Here is a 9,227-nt window from a genome sequence, read left to right as displayed (position 1 = left end):
TCACCTTTGTTTGCTTCATAAAAGAATCATCTGGAGAAATTGTTAGAAAACTGAGCAGCATTAGAACAATATCTGTAAAAATATCAAATATGGAAACAGACATGACAAAACAAGAAGTCTTCCAAAGGATCTTTGTACTCAAAAGGTATTCCAGCCAAAAATTCCAGATGTGCTAAAAGATGTCAATGAACAGCTAGTGATTGATTCAAAGAAAATCAAACAGATGGAAGCAGTATTCTGAAATTGTGTACAGTAAAGATGTCAACATTCAAGACTCCTTAGAATCTTTGTGCCATGTGTGACTATACAGCCGTAATGGCAAACCTATGGCATGTGTGCCACAGATGGCACACAGAGCCATTTGTGCCGGCACACAAGCTGCAGGCAAACTTACCTCACTGCACATGTGCGCACCTCCCAGCTGATATCTGGCCAGTTTGAGGCCTTTTTCGGCCTCCCAAAGGTTTGAGAAAGGCTTCTGCAGGCTTCTGCAAGCTTTGTAGGCTGAAAACTAGCCCCGTTGAAACGGGACTAGTTATCAGCCTACAAAGCTGAAGTAGTTTCGGGGAAAACAGGAAGTGATGAAACAGGGCTAATTTTTGGCCTGCAAAGCTTGCAGACGCCTGCAGACGCCTTCCTCAAGCCTTCGGGAGGCCAAAAAAGGCCTCAAACTGGCCAAAAATCAGCTGTGAGGCACAGTGCAGGTAAGGGGGCAGAGCGGGGTGGGGAGTGGATTGTGTGTGCATGAGTAGGGGGCATGGGCGCGCATTGCCTTCTGGGTGCTGGCACATGAGCACGAGCGTGCAAGCACGTGCACTATTTTTGGCACAGGAACCCAAAAAGGTTAGCCACCACTGCTATACAGTATGTCCTATTTCACAGTGGACTATTGTCATTTGAATATTTGTTTATCTAAATTGTTTTTTCTGGGGATATTCATTGATGTCCTTAACTTAAAGGAAAATTTAGTACAAATCTAATTTAAAGATCAAGAAATCCAAAAGGCAATCAGTGGCCTTCATGTGGCCAGTCAAGAGATAGTAAGCTAGTAAGGTTATAGGAAAGCCATAAATCATAGCCTGGAAGTCATGGCAACTCGATTTCTTTGCTTGTTGGTTCGAAATGTTTTGCTGCTTATCCAAGTAGCTTCTTCAGATTTTTCAGTTGCTATGACTCAACTTCCAGACAACTTTACCTGAGCAACTGCCAATCTTCACAGACACAGAAATCATAGTCTTTACCCCTAGAGGAATACAGTGTAAATTTCAATCTATATATTTCAACAAGGATTTATCATCTTACAGTGGTTCTGCCTTTCTTTAGGAGACAACTAAGCACACATAGAAACTAATATGTTTTAAGAAACATGAAAGTAGCTAATGTAGACAACCATTTCTATGGAGTTTTGAAGTACATCTTATAAATAAAACAAATGTCCGGTTTCTTGGCTTCTGAATCAGGAGAAAGTTAATTAAAACAGCATCTTCCATATACTCCATAATCATTCTATTATCATATTTCCTAGAAAACTGTACTCCATCCCTTTTTAAAACTTTATCAGAAGATGTTAGAAGATATGTGTAGAGCAATGTCCTTTGTGTGTCAGATTTATCCAGATCAGAAGCACTTACACTGTACTTTTATAAACCTTCAAAATCTGTTGTATCAATGATTTGTGTATCCACAAAAAATTACAACTATTAATCATGAAAAATGACGTACAGTTATAGACAACTCAGGTGACTGCTTTAAGAGAGGAGATCTTATAAGAGATCTCCAAAGATTAACAGTCTGGTTGGGTTTCCTTAATATCCTAAGATTTTGTCAGTTAAATTATATAGGTAATTAACTTATTTCCTTGCACATGTGTTTGTGGCAGTTGTGCTGTATTCATACATTGCTCTGAAGAGGCCGTGGTGGCTCACGTGGTAAAAGACACTTGGCCTGCACACCACTGAGGTTGGTGGCTTGATTCCTGTGAGTGAATAAACCACGTAGGGACAAGAAAGGAACCTCCCCCAATCGCCTATCAACATTCAGGCATCCCATGGGTAAAGATGACACCGGCCAAAACAAAATTTTTCACAGAAGTACCCAGCCACTTTGGTGATCCCTGGCTATCACGAGCCATATGCTTTTTTAAAAAAATAAATGCTGTGAAGACTTATTTCAGTTTGGATCACTAAGCATAATGGAGCTTGTAATCTGAAGGATTCTACAAACGCATCGTTTCTTCATCTGCATAATCCTGACCACAAAAATATCAAGGAAATGTAAAAATTGGCTGAGATTAATGAACTGTGCAAATTGCAGAAATATTGCATATTGTAGGAATATTGTCATAAAGACTGTATTATGCTCTCCCTCACATAGGGATTGCTGAGAGCTTCTTTGCATCAGTATTAGCTCACAGGAAAAAAAATTTAATAGTTGAGTCATTTCAAATTGACATGTTGATATTCAAGTTCCCACTCATTGGTGCTTTTATTGAATGCTGATCTTCAAGGGGTTTAAATGTTTTTCAAGATAGTTTTGAAAGGTGATTTGATGTTGCCTTTTTCTTGCATTATGCCCTGTGGGTTATATGCCATTAGCTTAGATAAGATTATAATTGATTGTGAAAGGCACAAATACACTATGAAAGTTTGAATGAGAAACCACCAGTTGGTCAGAGCACGTTGTACCACCACACTTATGAGTTGCAGCAAAGAACTGTCATCATTTCTTCAAGTCATTCCAGGTAGAGCATTCCAGGCTCTACTTTTTCCTGGAAAACACAGTATTGGGGCAAAATTTTGAGCAAGGTAGATTGCTTGCCTTCCCAAAAGGGGAAGAACATGCTGTATTTTTATAGATGCCCAATTGAGCATCAGAGCATGTAAAGGCAGAAGACATGAAAATTATGAAAAGATGGATCCCAAAATAGTATAATCACCAAGCATTCCAGTAAACCCGGTGCATTTACAATGTTTGAAGGGAGCAGCACATAGTAGCAGCTCCTGAACTGAATTCTACTTTTCTGATTTTGTAGAGTAGATCAACGATTGGCCAACTATACTATTTCACTTCATTGCTAACATTTCACTTCAAGTGAGGGCAGCACAGCTGCTGATAAGTTTATTTGCATCACTCTATCCCAAACTATCTCCAAGACGCTTCCATGACCGAGAACAATGACCGGAACGTCCTGTGAAATCCTCTTTTGCTCTCTTAAGTATCACATTGCTCCCTTCTCCTACCTACAGAATGCCAAGAGCTTTCAAAAAATGCATTACCATGCAAATATCTTGAGTCCCTTTACTACACATTTATATTGCAGGGTAATCAATAAATTATTATTTCAATATTTATTGGAATCCCAGAATAAGAAAAGAGACAGATTACACAAATCCATCTTGGTTGATTAATGGTTCCTTTAGCAACAGGCATACGTTGATGGAGTGGGCCAGTATGCAGACTATATTACTGAATATTTCAGCTGGGTTGTAAATATAGTATCTGTTTCTCTTAGGGACTGTCACACTGAGTGCAGTATAAAAGGCTATAAATTCCAACAGATTAATTAACTCTTTGGTTACTGGGGCTGTGTGTCACCTACCCTGGCACCTAATAAAAAATCCTTTAATGCCACGACATAAAGAAGGGCCTTTTTGGAAATGAGTTATTAACAGCATTTTGTGAATAGATGGAGAAATTGTAGCCCAGCCATTTAAGTGTCATAAAGTGCAGCAAAGGCTGCTGGAGGCCTCAGAGGGATGCCCAGCAATACCATAACAATCAAATCTGAGATGGAAGAGGGATTGAGCTGTCCACTCAGAATTTTTATATTGTCAAAGAGCAGCGAAGAAATAATGTGATCAAGAAGTGAATTAACCTTGTGTGTGGAAAGAAAGGGGGATGATCTGATGGAAAAGGCAGGAAAGTAAAAATCATTCTATAACATCGACACTGCAAGTCGGCCATGAGGGGCTTCTAATGTCTGCAGGCTGTCAGAGAAGAGATCCAGTCCTCCATGTACCATAAAACCATTACCTACATCAGGGGACAATTGGCATCCATTCATTCATGCTTTATAAAATGCTTAGGGGATCCTGCTCTTGTACACCAATCACAGATTAATTTACACAAGCGGTTTGTCTTCAAAACCATGTAGGTGGCATTCTATGCATGGCAATTAATTTTCTATGATGAATCTTAATGTAATGCTCTGTTCTTCATTGCCTGGCATCTCCAGCTCATGTGCAAAGTGCCAATGACACCTAGAAGGCCGTGGTTATGATTACTTTGATAAACTGGTATGTAAGAGTTGGAATGATGCAATAGATGTTCATCCTCAACCTCATAAAGTACCTTTCATTTGTACAACAACTGTAATGAAATCATTACATTACAACAGTTACATAAACAAACAATAACATAAACATTACATAAACAAACAATAATAAAAATAATCTATTAATTTCCTTTGGGATACAGTCTAAATCAGAATAATCATATGTATGTTTGTTTAGAAATATTGCCTCATATTGTTGTTGTTTTCATCTTTTTGTACTATCAATCAATAAAGCTCTCTTTCTACACACATGCACACACATTTGTTACAACAATGGATCAATCAGTGGACTGTTCAACCCTTTGTTATTATTATTATTAAAAATTCATTTGTTCATGTGGCTTTGCTTCATTGTCATGCCATCTCAGCAGTTGTATTGTTATGTTTTCTGAGTCACATAGCTCAGGGGTCCCCAACCACCGGAACAACTCCTACCGGGCCGTGGATTGCTGGGTACAAAGCTCACCGGAAGCACGTTTTCATCAAAAAAAGATGGCGGCGCCAGCGCTTCCGGTGAGCTTTTCCGGTAGAAAGCCATTTCTACCCGGAAAAGCTCACCGAGCGCTGGCGCCGCCATCTTTTGATGAAAAAGTGCTTCGTGAAACGTGCTTCCGGTGAGGTCACCGGAAGCACTTTTTCATCAAAAAGATGGCGGCGCCCAGCTGATGCCGGTACCGGGCGCGGCGCCCAGCTGATGCCGGTACCGGGCCGCGGCGTCAAAAAGGTTGGGGATCACTGACATAGCTCACCTGGCTTAGACATTTAGCCTTAGATCCTGGTCTAATTAAACAAAACTAAAAAAAAGTATCCCTCATTTTCATGGCTCATATTTACAATGGGAAAATGGGATAGTGGATAATGGGGAAAAGATCAAGGGGTTCATCCTCTTCTTTATGCCATATTCCCAAGGCAACTATCATCCATTCTGTCTTCCAAAAAGACAAGGTTCAGTACAAATTGTAAAATATACCAACAATCAGACATAATGAATTTAAGACAGCATAGTTCATGCTATTCATGCTTTTTTTCATGCTATCCTAAAGAAAATTTTAAACCCTCTCTTTTTAACATTTTCATCCCAGGCCCTATCATTGAATCAGAAAAGACTATTTCTAGAACAGCCCACATAGGACCTGATCACAGAATCCCCAAAGGACCTCGATTTTATCAGATGACATTGAGTAGGTGTGGAAATTAAAAATGTACAGTACTCGAGCTCTGATGTGCTTGTGGGCGTGGACATCAAGGTTGCACCTGCCAGAACCTTCTCAAGGAATCTGTCCTTTCCTGGTCTCACAGATGCAATTCTGCAAAAGATACATATTTAAAGAAAGAGGGGCATACTGTGCATCTGCACCCATTCCAAAGCACCTTTCCATCTTTGGATGAAAGAGCTACACGCCCCTAGAAAAACCTCTAAGAAAATGTGTATTATGGATATAGAGCAGTGGCTAAATGGAATGCCCCACTACAGTGCTAATCTTAGAGGCGTTAGATCTAGCTGTCCTTTCTAAGAAGAGCCTATGCTATCACCTGAGTTACATTGGGGAAGGAGGAAAGGCAGTTGTCTTTATTCTATGTGATGTGGATGTATCCTTAAACATGTTGTATAGGGTCCTGTCTCAACAGAGATGGAAACTTTCACCATTTTTTTTTTTTGAGCACAACTAGCTCTGTTGGGTCAAAATGCACAAAATGAGATTTACTATGTAATCTGGTATCTTGTACCTCTATTAAGAATAGTCAGAAAGACATTTTTCTAAATTCCTGACTAAATAGTACTTCCCTCCTACTGCCCCCAAGTCAAATAATTAGGAAGGAACTTGTTAGTGAATTCAAAAAAAGTGTGCAATGTAAATTTTCCAAGACTCCACAAAGAATTAATCATTTACAGATAAATGGAGAACTTAGACTGAATATATTGTTTTATTCTAGATATGCTGAAATTCTTGCTCAGCTCCTTTCATACCTAATTTCTTAAGGATCAATCTAAAGTTTCATGCATCCACATATCATCCCTTTGTTTCCATCTACACTTTTTCTCAGACCCCAACATTTGTACATATGAACATGCTGAAGCTGTTTACTGTTTTCGCTAATCAGAAAAATCCATTTTGGATGCAATCCATATTTTGATATTGTAATCAAGCAGTGGTAAAGAAAGTCAATTCATAATTCTGCCAATCAAAGAGTAGCATTGGGCCGATGAGGGAGAAGGAGGAGAGACAAGATGGCTGCCTGAGAACTCTTGCCACCATACACTTTATAATGGAGAGGCTGAATAAAGAGATCAAAGGCCAGGAATCAAATAAAAAGGCAAAGTAAAAGATAGACAGGCCACCAGAAAAAAGGAGCATTTATTTCCTTCCCTCAGACCTGGCTTCAGGGAAAATGTTCTTCAAGTCACTTCCCTAAAATAGACCAAAGATTTAGAAGAGACACGTGAAGAAGCTCAACAAGGAACCAACAACAAGAAAAGATGAACAGAAACTTTTAAAAAGATAAAAAGACAGATCAAACTTTATAGAAAAAAGGACTACAGCTCCATAGAGTGCCAACAGAAATATAAACAGAGATTAAAACAGCAAAAATTTAAACATCAGTAATATATATGAGGTATAAAATAAAAAATGAAAACACAGTGAAACTGGACTTTGACGAATACAGCATAATAAACTTACAGAACAGTCAATTAAATAGAAACGTTTTATTTAAAGTAATTTCTGCATTAGTAGAAGGCTTTTGTAATTTACAATTGCTTTTGTATTTGCAGGCTTTCCTTTTGGTAAAAGTCAACTCTCCTGCCCCCTTCTCTGCAAGTCACTAAGAGAGATATTTAAAACAAAACAAAGAACCCAAACACCCAAATTTTCAGGGATTTGTCTCTATTAAGTCTGAGTCAATCTGGTTATTGATGGTTCAAAAACAGAACCCACAAGTCATTGCCACCATCTTGACATTTTTGATCCCTCATGGACATTCCTGCTCCAATTTCTGGCCTTAAAGTGCCCTCGCATATTGTAATTAAGAGAAAAATGAAGGCATGGGGGGAACCTAGGCTTATATCCCAGGGATCATGGGGAGAGATGATGACAGTCAATACTAGCAAAAATAAACACATATCATGTGGGGAAGGCACTGTAATGTGGTAAGCAGTATCTGGGTGACTTTAACCGCTAATACAGGAACAGGCTTGATTAATATTTGGATAAAAAACTATTGGAGAATTCTAGGATTATAAGATAAAGAGAGAAGTTTAAAAAAAATTCCAGAAGGAAGCAGCAATTTCAATTATGTATTTGCCAAGGACACTGCATAGGTGTGGCCATGTAATCACAAAGAGTCAATACTCTCTATATTTTATTAGTTCTAAAACAGGTTTTTTGTCACAAAATATTAGCAAGCTTATAAAAGCTTATTTACTGTGCTGAATTTCTTCTAACTAAACACAAATACTGTATAAATTAACAGACATTTTTGCTTGTTTAGTCATAAAAATAATGCACTGCTTTTGAGTGCACTTTTAAATGACTTAATTCCCACCAGTAAAACCTGTTTTCCAACATCAAGAGAGGTGAATAGAATGCATTGACCTAAAATATTGACTAATTCAGCAAGAAGGAAATACTGAAATGTAAAAAACATCATCAACATTTCTTTAAGACAAAGTAAAGGAGGGAGGTGAGTTTTTAAAATCTAGAAATCATATCCTTTATAAGCAATTGTAACATCATCTTTACAGAAACTAAAAAATTTTTTTTTCACAAATCAAGATAGCAATCTTGCTTATTTATTCTTCTTTCTCAATCTACTATATAGTATCACCTTTTCTGTTTCCAAATAAGAATTTCCTATTTTGTTCTACAGAAAGTCTTCAAATTACAACTGCAATTGGAACCTAATCAGTCAGTGGGGAAGCTGGAAGGAAGTTTTCTTCGGCTTCACAGGCAGGCAGGCAAGTGGCTGTTGCCAGATGGGACACAGAACAAGGAGACAGAGGGAAGGCCAGGAAGGATTGTGTGAGGATTCAAGGGAGTGGTGAGAGGCATGGGTCAAGGAGGTTTGAGGGAGTGCATGAGGGTGGAGCGGAGGCATGGGTTCAGGGAGGGTGCAGAAAAAGCCTCACCCAGATCTGAAAGAATGCACAGGTGGCTGGTACAGGCAGAGTCAGATTGCACAGATGGGGGAAACATATTCCAGCAATTTGCTGCCTTCCCTACTGGCTTCCCCACTGACTTCCTGGGGAAGCTAGCAAGGAAGGTTGCAAAGAGTGATCATGTGATCACAGGAAATAAAACCGGTCAGAAGTGTGAATGAATTGTCATGATCATGTGACCACAGGGATGGTGGGGCAGGTGGAATTCCAAGGAGTGGTTGTAACTACTTTCATTTAGTAGGGTCATAACATTGAATGCTCACTGAATGACTGATCGTAGGTCAAGGACCACCTGTATCCCTAATTTGTTAAGGAGAAAATTTAGGGAGCACTTTTGGAAAGATGATGCAAGAAACCTTCCATTGGAAACAGCTTTACTCTCTGAATCAACTTTTTAAAAAAGTAGCTTTAACAGTAATTTTTTTAAAATCAGGAATCAGAATGTTAAAAGTTTGCAGCAAAAAAAATATATTAAAATTTTCCTCCCTGTACTCCCTACAATGTTATTTTATGAAAGCAGTATTATATTTTATTTTGATAGTTATTGGAAAACTACCACCATTTGAAAGCTCTAGAGCAACAGGTGGTTACTAACATATGTGGAGGGAATTATTTCCAGTGCGATAGCGCAGTCTGTATCACTCTGAACACATAACCAATACTGGAATCTTACCGCCTCAAGTTGGAGGCATACAATTCTTATAAAGAATACTTTTAGGAAAAGGTATGAATGAAATT

The sequence above is a fragment of the Notechis scutatus genome, chromosome 3 (assembly GCF_049901735.1).
Source record: "Notechis scutatus isolate UNSWTSFEM ecotype Mainland chromosome 3, rNotScu1.2, whole genome shotgun sequence".
Taxonomy (NCBI): Eukaryota; Metazoa; Chordata; class Lepidosauria; order Squamata; family Elapidae; genus Notechis; species Notechis scutatus.
This window is presented reverse-complemented; position numbering follows the sequence as displayed.